The 16,596-nt window shown below is 40.2% G+C and overlaps 1 long non-coding RNA gene across 1 annotated transcript; it reads right to left on the bottom strand.

Moving 5' to 3' along the window:
• Window positions 1-6,644: 6,644 nt before the first annotated feature.
• LOC142034509 (uncharacterized) lies at window positions 6,645-16,446 on the bottom strand. Its single transcript, XR_012651672.1, has 3 exons — window positions 16,276-16,446; window positions 15,016-15,127; window positions 6,645-6,765 (listed from the first exon to the last, which is right to left on the bottom strand). It is a non-coding gene; the product is annotated as an uncharacterized LOC142034509 (long non-coding RNA).
• Between the last annotated feature and the right edge of the window lie 150 nt (window positions 16,447-16,596).

The raw sequence follows: 16,596 nt of genomic DNA on the forward strand, positions 1-16,596 counted from the left end.
CCCAAGTACAATTTCTCTGACAGGAATGCACATTGACTATTTTATGATGTAATGGAAGCTGTGGTTGTCATTACAAAGATGTATCTATAGTAAGAGACATCAAGCGTAATTGCAAACGCTGGCCACCCTATCTCTATTACAGCAAGTACATCATCCTCCTATAACATTGTGCATTCATAAAGGAGCCTGAAAACACTTTAAAAATGGTCTGGTGCTGGGAGGTGCTGAGCCGAAAGAGCTTTTAGTGAAACCAAAAGAAACTATATCTGCTTGGCATTCTGCAGAACCAGACCTTTGGAGTCCAGACAACGAAATTAACTGGAGTTTTGCCAAAATGAGGACAGTAGAATTTGGCTCAGTTAGTCAATGTCAGTGCACAATGATATATTGCAAATATCGAACACTGAACTTTAAAGGAAAAAAATTAAATCACTTCAAATTGTCTCACTTGTTTGTAATGAAATAGCCAGTGCTTTACTACATGCTGATTTTCTTATTGCTACACATGTAGACAGCCTTCAATAATGAAGTCTGTAAGTGGGGAGACACCTTTTTGTGGATGGACACAATTATATCCATATATATAATATATATTATCTTATTAATGTTACTACACCAGGCTCCAGTTCAGCAGAGCATTTGTGCTTATGCTTAGTTGAAAGCATTTAAGATGTTTGTTTTTTTTTTTCAGGGTGGTTAGACACATCCTCAAGGCTCAGCCCATGTCTTGAGAGCTTTTTTCAAGCGAGACACCAAATGTCTCCACAGGGAAGTTTTTCCTAAACTGGAAGAGACTTTTCTCACAGGGTTAGTGAAGAAACTGGGAATCTCCTTGGCTTTGCTTTCCAAATAAATCTTGTCATATATAGGGGTATGAAATAGGTTGTGCCCTTTTCTGGGCAGCCAACTAAGACCAATCTCAATTCTTAGATTTGTATTTGCCATAATAACTGGTTATAATGTAGTTCCCTAAAGAAATAAGACTCATGCAATTATGATGTCTGTCTACTCGTTCCATTTTCTGCCCCTCTACTCCTCAGCAAATATTGTGTAATTTGCCAACCACTTTCAACAAAGATACAAGGTAGGTAATCTTATTCTAAACCCTTATATAGCCCGTATCACCAAAAACGTTCTGAATACTTTAAAAGCTTTAACAAGCGCGCAAGGTCACAGAGCAGTCACTCAAACAAAAACTGTCTGAACACAGGCAACTGAGAAGCTGCACATCTCAGGACATGGGAGATATGCCAAACTCAGGGCATACTGCTGGACCTTGGAAATTAGTGACGCTGAACAAGAAATTGAGGCTTTACTAGACAAACATCTCATCACACGCACTTAGTAAAATAACGCAGCAAAAGAGATACTTGTTCCTTTGTACATGGGAGGGATGAGACTAATACTGGTATATTCCAAAGTGTTCTGTTGTACATGTTAGGATGTTAAGAAATTAGGGTAGAGAAAAGAGCCACAAACATATTCAAGGACTTCAGAAAATACCTTGTAATTAAAGGGCTCAATCAGCTTAGCATATAAAAAATTAGATTAAGAGATGAGTCTATAATAGTGTACAAGTACCTTCATGTGGAGAAAATATAGGCACTAGCAGGCTCTTTAATCTAGCATATTAAAGCATAACAAGAACCATTTCAAATAGGAAATAAGGCACTCACTTTTAACAGAGGAGGTGATTAGCTACTGGAAGGCCCCATCGGAAATGGTAAATCCTGCATCTCTTGCTGTCATCCAATCAAGCCTGGGTACTACTCTGGAAGAGCCACGCTAGCCAGACACAAGTTAGGCTCAGTTAAATGGAAATTACTGGTGCAGCTCAGTAACTGAGTTCAAATTATTGGCTGCTGCTACTACTTAAGCATCAAGGGTAAAAGGTGTAGTGGTCCCTTTAGGGTTCAAAATGCTTTGAATGTATGTTTTCTCATAATATCCTTGTCAGGTGGAAAATTTATTACTTCCAGTTTTGGAAGGGGAACTGAGACATAGAAATGCTAAGTGGTTTGCCTCAAGCTCTCGAAGGAATGGCAGAACAAGGATTAAACCACAGCCTTTGAGGACCAAGACTATTGCTCGAACTGCTACAGCAATCTTCCTCTCCCATAAACTGTATTACTTATATTTGACATGGTCCTTAAAAATATCTGTGAGCTTTCTGAATGAACATAAAACTGAACTGAATTATTTTCTCTTTAGTGACAATGGTTAATATTGTTATTAGGCAGCACAGTTTGAAATGCAAGTATTTTGATTCCCAGGACCAGCACGATACACGCTTGCTCACTTTTAGAATTATATGTATGATATAAAGTATTTACATGAAAAGTAGGTCCTCTGGCATACAATGAGTGATTTCTGTGATAAAATAGGAGGTTTAAAACAAACAAACAAAAATAGTATGTATCAGAAAAGAAACAAGATTTGGGGTTTTCTACTAAGTGATATTATCCAAATATCTGAGTACAGATTTTGATGCTGGACTCAAGGCTGATCCTGCTCTGAGCAAAGAGCACAGGAAAATGCTTGTTGCCTCACATAGTAACAGCATCCAGCTAAACACCACATAGCACAGCAATGCGCTGTCAGGGAAGCCAAGATTTCATTTTCATGTAGGACAGATCAGAAAATTTTCAAGTGTATTAAAGCTCCTCTTTAAATATTTCATGTCAAGAATATACAATAACAAATAATAAAGCTAGGTAAATAAATAACATTCTGCTTCAGTTTCCTGGGATGCACTTATCCCCTTTATGACCATTTGATGCTACACTGCATTTGTTTGCTTTCTGATTTCTGCTACCTTGCTTGTACTTAGAGAATTTTCTAAGATTGCAAAGGTGGACCCAGTTATTTCTTATGTCTATCCTCCATTAACAGCTTAAAATAAATTCTAAGAGAACGAGATATGAAGTCTTCATCCCGACTCTTTATCACCTCTGTTATTGGCTCCACAGTAATCCAGACTAATGGTATTTGGTTATTGCCCTGCTTAAAGGTACATTAAAGCCGTGTCTGCAATAATACTATTTACAAGAGTAAATTCATTCCTTCTCATTCTATTCACTAATATTTTCTATTAAATTAATGCTAGGGAAGGAAGGATTTAGTACACTTCACCTCCTGCAGAAGTAATCAGAAAACATTTATGAACGTTTGCAGTTGTGATGGGAGGAATAGAACAGAAGGCATTTTATTATGCTGATTTTATCCTATTTCTTTTGACTGGTGTGAACTAGTGTATAAAAATCCAAAGCTCATCAAAGAAAATGGATCTATGAATTTTCAAAATTCCCTGTCAATAAAATAAATTTGAGGGGGGAAAAAGTAATTCATACCTTACTGTGTAAGTTCAACTCCAGCAGCTGCCAACACCACAGAGCACTGGGACATACTGTTAAGCAGAGGAATGAAAACTACTCTAAAAGACAATATCAATCTAGAAATTCAGTCATTGAGAGCTTGCTTCATGAACTGAAGCTAATTAATGCTCTCATGTAGGGTTGAACCCAAACCATCAGAATGATAGCAGCTCCACAGTTGAATTACTTTTTTAGTATTCTGCCACTTAAAATTCCACCCAGTCACTTTAAAAGGATGGAGCACACAATTAAATTGTGCTACAGGAAGGGAAAAGATGAACAATTAAAGTGAAAATCTCCTAAAAAACAAAGATGACCTAAGATATTTAAATACAGAATGACTTTATATTGCAAAAAAGCTTTCTGCAAAAAGCATCCTTTAATTATCTGCATAGAGTTACTCCTTGCACAGCTGTGTTTGGAAGCTCTAGAAGAGGTACTTTTGTCAGCTCAGTCCTACATAGCTTCAGTAAAGCGGTTGAATATCCAAAGCATAATGGCGACACTGACAGCATGAACTATGCAATTTTTTTAACCAGAATAATTTGTCCGTGCAGATGTCTGGAAGAATGTGAAAATAAAAACCAAGGGTAGATTGAGGAGATCCCTTTACCTTAGGAGTGGGAAACAGAACAGATCATTCTTACAAAGGGTATGAACCTAGATTATTTGCAAGTTACTTTCACATTTTGCAAAATTACTGTAACTTGGGACATTGTCCATGACAGTGCTTTCAAGCTCTTCCAGTTTATTTGCATTCTTAGCTGCTCTTGTTTGGATACTTTGCTTTCTGAAATAGACAAGAACGAGATTTCAATGTGTGTTTTGGCTGGGAGAGGATGATCAGATGTATATGGCTATAAAACCACATCTGCTAATGTCTCTAAACAATGCTACAGCTGCTGAAAATCATAACATTTACTTGTCTAGGTTATCAACTAAATCAAAATTATATTTACAACTGGATTTTTCATCAAATACATGGGATTATCAAAGGTAACATTTCAAAAAGAATTGAGTTAGGAGACTAAATCACATTGACTTTCAATACAATGCAGGCATCTATGTGACATAAATAAGTGACATATATAGATTAGTACTTTCAATACTAACCCGTGTCAAAGGTATGAGGCCTTTCACTGAGTTGGGAAACAGCACATTGTAACTGGGAAGAAACCAAGGGAAAGGGAGGGGCAGAGGAAGCACAACAGGAGGCAGAGCATTTGTAGAGACCATTGTTCAGTGAAGCAGGGGTTTGCCCTCAACCAGGAATAGCTGGAAGGCTTCCTCATGCTGCCCTGAAGGAGGATTAGTGTCTTCCTCTGCCTGGTGTTTGAATTTGTTGTGATTTATGTAAACTGAGCCAGCTTGTGAAATTCAAACCAACATGGCTTTGGCAATCCTTAATCATAGTCAGAAGGTATGAAGATCAGTCCCGTTGTGGAGCAAACAGGGACAATGAGGACGCGGTCAGTCGCAGAATGGGCGGTAGGGCAGCAGGAGCTGCAGGAGGCTGTAAAGCACGTGGAGGCCCAGCAACGATTCTTTTTCCGGCTATTGGACTGGGCTCAGATAGGTCACACAAGGTAGTGGCACACAATGAAAGGGAATGCTAATATGGCAGCAGCTCCTTTACAGATGTTTCAGAGTGATCTGTGAGGCCCCTGAATGCCCCGGGCGTGTATGGGCTGTCTTTGTGTGATTGGCATGGTGGGTGGCACAGGGCATAGGGCTGCCATCCCTGACTAGCAATGTGAGTGAAGATGTTTACTGATGATGATTTAGGCAGGAAATGTTCTTTTCAGACTCATATCCAGGACAACATCACTGCAGCTCGGGAGTTTGTGCCACTCACCCAGAAGCCTGTTCCTCTGTTGAATCACTGATTTTGCAATAGCTTTCTATCTGGCACCATGCAAAGAAAAATTTTGCTTCCAGCAATGTCTCTAGCCCTGAGGAAATGATATAACACGCAGAAAACTGATAGGAATTTTGACTTGGGCTTTAGACAACCAAAAGAGCCAAAAGCCTAAGGTCTTGAGCTCTTAAGTTTGTCAACTCCTCCTGAACTTCTAGGCTGCCCGCCCTCCTGAGCTGCGCCTAGTTTTCTCTGTCCACATACACTGGGAATCACGGCAGATAACAGAAGTGATTTAGGAGAGGTGAGCACCTTAGCAGAAAGGAGAGGTCCTTAATTTATTTCACTGTGAACAAGTCACAAACCTAATGTCTATGGTTTCCTCATGTTGATTACCTGTAGCTGTATCTCAAAGGTTGCTGGAGAGCTTCCAGGACTACAATGGAAAGTACACAGGCAGCAGACAACTCAGAACTCCCAAAGTTGAGTAATAGGCCCAAGGCATGTTTATGGGATGCAGCTGTGGACCCCACCATGTGTTCAAAGAGACACTGATACTGAAGTCGGGTAAGGTGATGATGGCAAATGGCTGTGACCCTGCTGCATATAGGTTTAAGCTTGAAACTGGGGCCTAAGAGACTGATTTCTGTTATGGATCATTAATCCACTTGTACACTTGTATAACTGCCTAGAAGAAACCGTCCTTTCCTCTTACCGCTTCAAAACAATGAAAATCATGTCCAGAACGGTGGATCACTGGAGGGTAACAGTCCAGTAAAACAGTCTCTGCAGGTTGACTTGAAAACCACCTGTGTTTCTGCGGCAGGCAAAATTCCAAGTGAGGTGACCAGGTTGTTCAGATCACTCTACAGATGACTGGCAAGTGAGATGCCAGTTTACCCCATATAGGATTCCCAGTACCACAGGTAGACCTCCTGATGAGGATAGCACAGAATGAAGGGATCAGGGCTTCCCAACACCAGATCTTGATTCCCTGTAAGACAAGATCATTCAATAGCAACAGCATCCCGGGCTGCTTTAGGAAGAGCAGGTCAAGGGAGGTGATCCTTCCCCTCTACTCAGTGCTGGCAAGACACATCTTGAGTGCTGCGTCCAGTGCTGGGCTACCCAGTATAAGAAAGTTATGGACTTACTGGAGTGAGTCCTGCAAAGGGCCACAAAAACTATTATGGGACTGAAGCATCTTTCATGAGAGGACAGGCTGAGAGAGCCTAAGGAAGAGAAGGCTCAGGGGGATCTTATCATTGTGTATAAGCACCTGATGGGAGAAAATGAAGAAAAGAGAACCAGAGTCTTCTCAGTTGTTCCTACTGACAGGACAAGAGGAAATGAGCACAAACTGAAACACAGGACTAGAGTACCTCAAGAGCTCCCTTCCAACTTAAACAATTCTGTGATTCTTTAAAGATATTGCTGTATTTCTTGTTTGCAGTTGAACAAGTCTCAGGGTCATCTATGGAATTTTCTCCCTTTCCATTATTACACATTAGGTAGCACCCGGGAATATTGAACCTGCAGAAAAAAGACAGGGACCAGAAGTAAAAATGTGATCTGATATATCCTCAATCTGAAGGAGAAGTTGCACAGAGTTGGATCCTTTGCCAAGAACCTACATGCCACATAGTATTCTCAATAGTCATGTAATTCAGTGTTGAGTGATACTTACCAAAAAGCTGATTAGGTTTTGCTTTCTGATGAAAACCAACACCAAATTGTCAGTAATTGTCATGTCTCATTTGAGATACCAAGGTGAGCAGGGAAGCTGAAATGTCATTTGTTTAGTAGGGAAATGTGGCCATGATAATCTACTGCAATTTTGGAAAACAGGGAAGATGTCTTAAGTTCAAGGTTGCACTGTCAAAACTAAACTTAACAATTCAAATACATGTCTTGGCAGAGGATCTAAATGACTCCTCAGAGAAAACCTACCATAGATCTCAAAGAGGAAGCTACATGACTGGTTAAGAAGTTGTCAGATGTGTTTATAACCATGTCAGCTGAGTGCCTTTCTAACTATAAGGAATCACTGCCTAAGTGTAAGAAAACACTTTGTGAGGTGGTTATCAAAGACAAACATGAAGTATTTGCGGAAAATAGTTCATTTAAGCATCCTTGAAAAGTACTAATTGTTTTAGCTTGTAATATCTGCATTTTGTATTGATTTCTAGAAGGGTACTAAAACCAAAGCAGCAGAATTTGACCCAATTTGATGCTTCGAACTGATGAAATGCAAGAGACATGGGGAATAGCCATTGAAAAAACAATCTTGAGTTAATGAATAGATATTGGCAAGCTCTGTTATTCCTGAAAACCAAGAGTTACATTAACTGCCTTTCTAGTCCCTATATCAGCTGTACCTGTTCCACATCCTGCTGCTAGGGCTAGATGGAATGGTTTGATAACTTGCGGATGAGATACTTTGATACTATGGATATTCAGACAACCAGCTTGCTACACCACCTTAAGCCCTTGCACAGAGAGCTCCTCAAGTCTCTAAGGACTTTTTCTCCAACAGTGTCACATAGCTGACTGCAGCTTTTAGTAATATCTAATAAGGTATTTAGACCTTGTGCAGCCTAGTTACTGTGGGTTTAAAAAGGAAGTCTCCATTTCTCTCACAGCAAACAGAAGCCACTTATCTTCACCCCAAAGTCCCCCAGTGCCCTATTTCCACTCTCCTTATGATCTCTTGTTCACTAGTGTGACTCCACGAGTCAGTGAGCTACTTACCCAGGTGAACTGTTTTAAAGCCTTTTATTTAACAGAGAAACAGTTTCCAAGGTACTTAGAGCAACAAACCTTGAGTCTTCGTTAGATCTCCTCTAATGCTCAGCTATCCTAGATCATACCCAGATCCAAGCTTTCTTATCCTCCTCATTTACAGCTTTAGCCCTATTAGACTCCTCCTATCCTTCAAATACTTTCCCAAATTCTTCCTGCTATCAAGTATATGGCGTCTTTTGCAAGTGCTTTCCAGTCTTGGTCTTCTGACTTCACTCTTAGCATGTGCTAAGAGTAGGGGGCAAGAGCTAAAGTTACCAGTGTGTATCTGTGTGCCCAGAATGAGGCCTGGGATGGCATGGTCTGGACAAAAACTGCCTTAAAATGTTCTTCCTGCAAATTCCTAGCAATAATTTTTCTGATCACTGCCAACAATATTACCACTGTGCTCCCATCTACTCATATAATCAGATTATCATTATCACCTTGGACCTTTATCTGGGCCTAATTCCCAACCTTTGTCTTGCAGATCTTTCTGCACAACATCTGTAAGGTACTTTTTCACTCCTGTAGTTAAAATTCTCATCCAGTTCTCAACTCTTCATACCTCGTGTATTGAAACCACCTTCTCCCTGGCCCTCATAAACGAACGCTTTCTTGTCCCACTTGTCATAGCTATCCTTCACCACATATCTATCTACCTCTTGCTTTGGCCAGATCCCTCTTCTCTTTACATCTTCCACTGCTTCACCTTTTATATTACAACATATGCCACACCCCCTCACATTCACTTGCCCGTATACAAAGATTCCTGAGTCTGCTTCCTGGAAACTTACTCATTGTTGAGAGGCCAGCTGGTTCATGAGAGCAGCCCATGTTTCAAAGAAGCACCTTGATTTTTTTTCCCCTCTGCCTTCCCTGTAAATATCCTCAAAGTTCCCTTATCGTACCCTTCAAAGCCTGCTTTTGTGATGCTACAGAAAAAATGCTGCCTTGCTGAGACCACAGCTTGTCATGCTGACCAGTACTAACTTAGTGCCTCATTCTCTTAATCTGTCAGTATCCACTTTTCCCTATTCTTTTGGACTCACGTGGCAAGGTTTTCCTGACAGAGGTCATATCTTCTGCTGTGTTAGTACAATCTCTGACATGCTGGAGTTCTGTTGGGGACATCTGGGTGTGACTACAATAAAAAAAATCCATTCTAAGTTTTGAATACAATATTGAATAATGTCTATTTAATACACAGGTCCAAACAGACACATTCATTAGCAGTCTGAGCGGAGCTGTGGCTCCAAATTAACTTCAAACAAGAGTTTCACAAGTGAAGGACCAGAAAGAAATCAGTCTATCTATCCCCCATCTACCTCCATTCTCTTATCACAGTATGACAGAATGTATCTGGAAGTGACCAGATCACTGTTGTATTTTCAAAGATGTTAGAATATTTTGGTTTAAAACCAAATCAAACTAACAAGACATAAAAGAATTAAAAAGTATTCCCACCTGTTAGAAATCAGCGCAGTCACCACGATTTTAACGGAACTGTAGCAATTTATGCCAGGTAAAGCCTCAGCACAATATATTTAGAAAAAAACTCACACTGTTGATTAGGGGAGCAATTTCTTGCTGGTGATTTTTAATTTCAGTTTAGTACTTCCCTTAGTCTGGATCGAGAAATCATTCCAGTTAGCTTTACTCTCCCATACTCATCACCACAGCCGTGGTGGTTGTTTGCCACCTCAGAAATGCATGGGCAGAATGCTGCGATAGCTACAGCACCCTAATGATATAAACAGGGCAGGGTTTAAACAGAGGCACTACGTTTTATTGTACCAGCTGCATTAGATACAAAAAAATGACTTAAAATCTAACAGTGAAATGCTTTCTTTCTAAAATAGTTTTTTGAATCAGCCTTCTTACCCTTTTCTTAGCAAAATACAAATTCTGACCTAGCCCACTTAGGAACTCCCAAAAAGCGGAGCAATTAATGATTAACAACCTACCCTTTCATGTGGTATATTCAGTAAACCTGAACCTCCAGGTTTTGTAGCCTGGATTTTGCTTCTAAATATTCTTTTCTTGTTTACTGTACACGTCTATCATTGACCTTCTGCTTTTTATTTCTGCGAGGCGGGCTATACGGCATTCGTATTCTGGCAGCCTGACTAGACATAAGGACGTACAGCAGAGTCAGTAAACTTTTTGTTCCTTGCTAGACTGTGCGGTTCACTCGCCGTGGAACAAGAGTGGCACCCAGTGGCCAGAGAGCTTGGTCCAATACTCATGCCCTGAAGCTTCTGTCTTTGCATTTTGTAAACTCCCTTCCAGCATTTTGAAGACAGAAAGCCTTCCATGCGCAAGCTCACAGACCCCTCTCCCACCTCTGTACTTGAAAGACAGAAGCTAGAGAGCTGAAGCTGAAAGGTTTCTTCTCTGCACTCTTTTTGAATATCACTTTTTCTGAGATCATAAATAACCCACCACAGGTATTAGGCACTTAAGTACCACTTATTTCTGAGGCATCAGGCAGTGACTGACTTGCCTGGCATAAGCACAGAAGGAGGAGTTCAAGGACCTCATCTAACTCTAACACGTTGTCCAGTAAGTCTAGATGAGTCAAACATATGTCTTTAAACTGCCCTGCAGAAAATGCGGCAGCAGGAAAGGAAACCCCAGGGACAGAGCCTGCTTTGTGACATGCCCTCCTCCCACAGGCTCCATGCTGCTCCCAGTCTGTGGCTGGGTTTTACAAGACCATAAATTAGATTGTTGCAAAGACAGCATAAACGGTGACATAGTGTGGTGACAGAACACCGTTACCTGTGTGACAGTACGCATTTCATGTGCTTTCAGACATTCATGTAATTTTGCATTCATTTTTCATGACACAATCAGAGTATAAAAGCCTGGGTTTCAGTTGATATGGTATGCTATACTTCCAATGAAATTTGTTGTGGGAGCTGTTGCAAGTAGTGAGAAAGCTTTTACTCTCAACTTTTTTCTTTAACTTAGGGATACTTAATGCTTAAAACTGGAACATCAATTTTGAAAACACTCTGCCAGAGAGCCTAATTAAGATGCAAACAACTATCACCCTCATAGGAACATTCTCCAAGATGGAGACTTGGGTGTTGGGTGAACAAGACCAAGCTCACTAACCACCAATGTTTCACGATTCTGTAAAATTCCCAATGATAAATCCATGATAATGGTGCAGCGGCTTGCAGTGCTGAGTCTGGGTTTGTGGGTTTGGGTCCTACTTGCAGTGTGAAAATCCCATTTCTACAGAGGCCACTAGATAATGTAAGTGAGAGTAGTCTTGATTCTCCTATTCTTGGCATTCCTGAAATTTACCCCAAACTCTGCATTAACTGATATGCCTTCCAATGCCCTAGCCCCCAGAATGGTATGATCAAGTGGAAATCAAAACTGTCAACTAAACTTTCTAGTGTGGATGGCTACAGCTAGAGCTTGACAATGTGACCTGAGTAGACTAAATGGCTCACAGATCAAAAGGCACATCAGAAGAACCAAGCACTGAAAGACATTCTAATGTTTCAAAATAAATATAACGATTTTTAGACATCTGCTGTGGCAATACTGAAAGCCATGGATCTTTGTACTTCCTGAGTTATGTTAGGAAAGAACTCAGCAGTCTGGACAGAAATTTCTGCCAGATTTTCTGTAAATGGGAAGTCTTTGTTCCTTGAGTGTTCCTTTTTGCTACACAACATTATTGAAGTGGTAACAAGGAAAACACTCTTGATCATAATGTGGCCTGGTGAATCCACTGTGGTAGACTGACAAAAGTGGGAAGGTTTTCCCAAAACTGGATTGTTTTGCTCTAGGGGAAAAAATGGATGTAGGAATATTCTGGTTTATTTCACATTGAATGTAACCATTGCACTGAGCAGAACATTTAGTTCAAAAAAGCTATTCTAAAATGCATTGCCTCCACCATCAAAGAACAAGAAACCATCTTACAGATCCTCTACAGAGTTAATACTGAAGATGTTTCATGGCAGTTTTGCACTTTTTTTGCAGCCTGTGGCTTCTAAAATTACTGTGACTATGCAAATGTACATCTCTCTGCTGTTATCTTACCTAAACTCTTTCTCATTTGCCAATTTATTTTCTTCAGCACTTTATCTGGTTGCACTAGTTTTCCTGAGGGAGGGCAGTCACTGTGTTTTTTGTACAGTGCCTGGTGCAACGGGCTCCTAAAATCTATTTAGGATCCTTATGAGGTAGTGCAATAGAAATAATAAACATTTTATTTTAACAAACAATAGAAAAGAGTGTCTTTGAGAACAAGCTGAAGAATAGCAGCCTTGTGGTATGAAAATATTTCCAGCAGGGTGGAAAAGAAAAGATTTTCTGTATCTATCTAACCTCTTTTTGGTGTTACACTTCCTTGTCACTTTTCAATGCAATCTGGCCATTTACAACTTGTCATCTTATTTACCTTAAGTTGATGTAAAATAATTGTCAAATAGATTTTTCTGTCTCAGAATTCAAATGGAGTGTGGCATTCCAAGAGCATTCTGTGAACCCTGTTTTCTACAACATGATCCTGTAACATAAAACTAGCAACAATAATGCCAAGCAACACAATCATTTTAGGTCAGTGATATTGTACTTCCTTTTAGAGGGGGCTATTTTTAAGTTGTAACAACTTGAACATAGAACCAGTAATTAGTATCTATGAATGAGCCCAGCAAATCTGTAAAATTAAAAACTGAAATTGCCACTGAAATTCCACAGTTACTGTGGGAACTTTCCACTGGTGCACATGGTGTTTCATAATTACAGCCACAACTTTGGTGTCAACCCTTGCAGTGCTGGCAGGTGAACCTGAACTGAAGCTGCAGTCAAGAAAAGAACTTCAAGTGACCCCATAAGGGTGTCTCTGCACAACTGATCTCAGGACCTGAATCTGATCTCCTTCAGATGCCCAAGTTTATCTTTCCCTGGCATCCATCTGCTCCGTGGAAAACGTGCTGATGCTTCATTGGTTTCAAAATTAGCAGGCTCTGTCTCTAAGGTCAAGACACAATTGAATGACAAAGTAAGTCAGATGGTGGATTCCTGACATTCTCAAAGTATTTCACCAGCATTCCATAATTTGTATTATTTTATTTCCTTGTCAACTGCTCTCACCCCGGAGGAAGGAAAGAAAATAGATTAAAAATGTCTTTAATAGACTATTGGGCCAAGCTCCAGCATCAAAATGTACTTGCCCAAAGTCTAACTTGAGGGGTCACTAAAGTTTTATTATTGCTATTTATGGTAGTGTTCTCCATATTCCAGCCACTTTCTACATACTTAAGGACTGTCCTGACCATGATGCTTATAACCATTTGTTGTTACACAAATACCAGAAAGTCAGTGCCATCACCAAAGACCTTACATTCAAAGCAGGTAAGACAGCTATAAGGCAGTGAACATAGAGAGGCATGCACGGTGCCTCCCAATGATCACACAGCACATCACTGGGAAGTTGGGAACAAAATCTTTATCTCCCCACTTATGGGTCACTGCCTTGTCTGTGGTACCACAATGACTCCTCAAGATTCTCCTCTGGACAGTGAACTCTGGAAAACAAATCTTTCACATATAGCATGCAGGCCATTAGAAGGCCGCCTTCTTAACAATGGCGGAGGCTGAAATGTGACATGATAGCTAGAGTAATGCAGAAGATCTTCCAGTGGCTTATTCTTCTTCTTGCAAACTTTGACATATGTAATTAGAAAAGCCTTCCAGTGACAATTCCAACACATCAAGGGAGAAAGCATTTTCCATTAAGAGGCTGGAGAGTCACAGGGCAGATGTCAGGCATTTGCAGGAACAGAAAATTTCCTTCCACATTTCTCCTGTGAACTTTGTTAGGACTATAAGAAGGAAGTGCTCTTCCTGCAGGCCCTACACAACTTGCAAAGGAATGAAAGGGATGGAATAAGCAGAAGGAACAGGAGAAAGCTGGGACAGCTCACTTTTCCTCTTGCAGAATACATAAGACGTTGTTGGAGACGTCTTCTAGAAATGACCGGATGATGTGACAAGTTAAGGCTTAACTCATCCACTTTCCTTTCGTGAGTTTTAGGGGCCACCTTCACTCTCCAACCCATACACTACTACCCCTATAACAACTTTAGGAGTCTGGAAAGCATTTCAACTATAAACTGGAATTACTGTTTTAGCAAGTGATTTTTCTACCAAAATTTTTCTACAGGTAGACCCATCAGCACAGATTGCTGTATTTCTTTCAAATACTTAAATACAAATCTATTATATCTTGTTATTATTACAGCAAGAGTTATGGCCACATGAAATACCTGGAAACTTCTGTTTGTGCATCTCATCAAGAAAGAGCTTGTACTTTAACTATGACAGAACAATATTTGTCTACAAAGACTGAGTGGACCTGAGGTTGTGAGATGAAAAAGCTCAGCCTTGGTGACAATCAAGTAAGAAATGCATTATTAAAACAATACTCTGACATAACATTTTTTATGTACTGAGAAAAACTTTTAAACTGTCTTTTTTTTTTTTGCTTTAGAATTAAAACACTCTGGATGCCTCAGCTGGTCACAAAGCTGATTCATCCCATGCCATTTTCACACTTGCTCTTCCTAAGACCCACTCTATATTCCTTCAATTTCTTCAGATTTTAAGTAGAAAAATCACCATTATATTATTTTCTTGTAAAGCTCTTATGGAATTGGGCAAAGTAAAAACCATCATGTGAAATCCCACATGTTCACCAACACGTGGAGCTTACATTTTGTATTTCATTTATAATGACTTTTAAATTCAAATAATAATATATTATGACAAATATTTTACACTTCACAAACTCCAGTGTTTCAGATAAGATTAGGACCATGACATTTTATTCCAATATTCCACTGTATGTAAACAATAAACCCTAGGCCAGCTCCTTTTCTTACTGACAGCAGTTGCAAAGTTGCCTGTTTTTAATGACTGCATAATTAGATCCATTTTCATTTTTCTTTAAATGTGGCCCCTTCGCATTACCTTCTCTTTCCTGTTGACTCCACTAATGTTCACACAGGTATTGTTTATCTCACACGCATAGGTTTCAACTGTGACAAACTTGATTGATCTCAGAACACGACTGAGCACACATCTGTAAAGAGATATTGATGCAGATATTGTGTACAAACCTTCTTCCACTTAATTCTTCACAGGAAAACACTGAAATACATTACAGCATCTGCTGTTATTATTTAACTGGAACAGGCTATTGATGGCAGAAGCTATGTCTAATGCACAAAGCTATTTAGAATTGCACCCATTATTTATCCTGAGTGAGGAATTACTTTTTGCAAATCCCTTAATGTCTTCATTTTCTTACATCTACCTAGCAACATCCATGATTATCTGTGGCTTTCTAGTAACTGTTCAGCTTTCTGAAACATCTTCTTAGCATTCACTTGCACTGTGATAATAATCACCAAGCACAGAATTATAAAGGCAAAATGGAAGAACCTTAAAATTCAAAAATTGTTCAAAAGTGCCGCGAAGAAGGGAACTTCCTTAATCCACTGTGACAAAAGATATTGCAGAAATACTCTGCCAAAATGGCTTCTGATCCTCCCAATGAATTTTAGGATGAGCAAAACCGGACAATGTTTAGGAATACATACATAGATATAAGTATACCTGCACATATATATGAACACATGCACTTTTATGTTGGTACAGTATATTGTAGCTAAAATTCTATTGCAACATGCAGTTGTTCAGTTTATATAATGGAATTACTCATAAGAACACTATTATTAAATGTTTCTTCAAAGCTAATTTCCCAGTCAGATCAAGACATATGGCTCCAATTGGAAAAAACTTAGATATACAGAAACAAAGAAGCTTCATATTTTCAAAGGAAATGAACTACAAGTTCTGATTGTACTCTTAAAATTAATCTCAATACTCAGAAATAAGCAAAGCCAGGCATTTGCACAGTATCCAAATCACCTGAAAAACAGCCTAGCGATTGGCTCACTCAAATTAAAAAGACCCCAAAGCTCCATCTAAGTCCAGTTCAATTCCAGACTGAGCTGCAAATCTGTGAACTTGCACTCCCATTCGACTTCCATGCCTTTTGAAAAGACACCATCAACACCCACATGCCTTTTCCTGGAGCCTGCAGGTTTTAACAGTTCTACCTATCCAAAAGGGCGTCAGACAAATCGAGTTACTAAAGAAATGGACAGACTACACTTTAACCCACAATGACGGCCGCCAAAGGTTTTTTTTATTGCCTAGAACCACCTGTGCCACGGCGACGCACACCCAGTCTGCCATTTCAGGCCCACCACTGCGGCCCATCCCTGCCGGCAGGGCCTACAGCTCCACCGGGGCCTGGCTCCGCGACCTCCCGCCTCTACGCAGCGGGAACCCGCCACGGCAGCGTCAGGAAAGTGAAAACTTTCTGAAAGTTTTACACTGGGTGCGCAGAAAGCCCTCCGAGGCCGCAGAACCGCAGGGAGGAACACCGGCCGCCCCGCACTCACCGCGCATGCGCGCGCGCAGCGGCCACAGGCCGCCTCCCTGCCCGGGGCGCATGCGTGGCCCTCCCTCCCCCGGGACAGC

This window comes from Buteo buteo, chromosome 9 (assembly GCF_964188355.1).
Source record: "Buteo buteo chromosome 9, bButBut1.hap1.1, whole genome shotgun sequence".
Classification (NCBI taxonomy): Eukaryota; Metazoa; Chordata; class Aves; order Accipitriformes; family Accipitridae; genus Buteo; species Buteo buteo.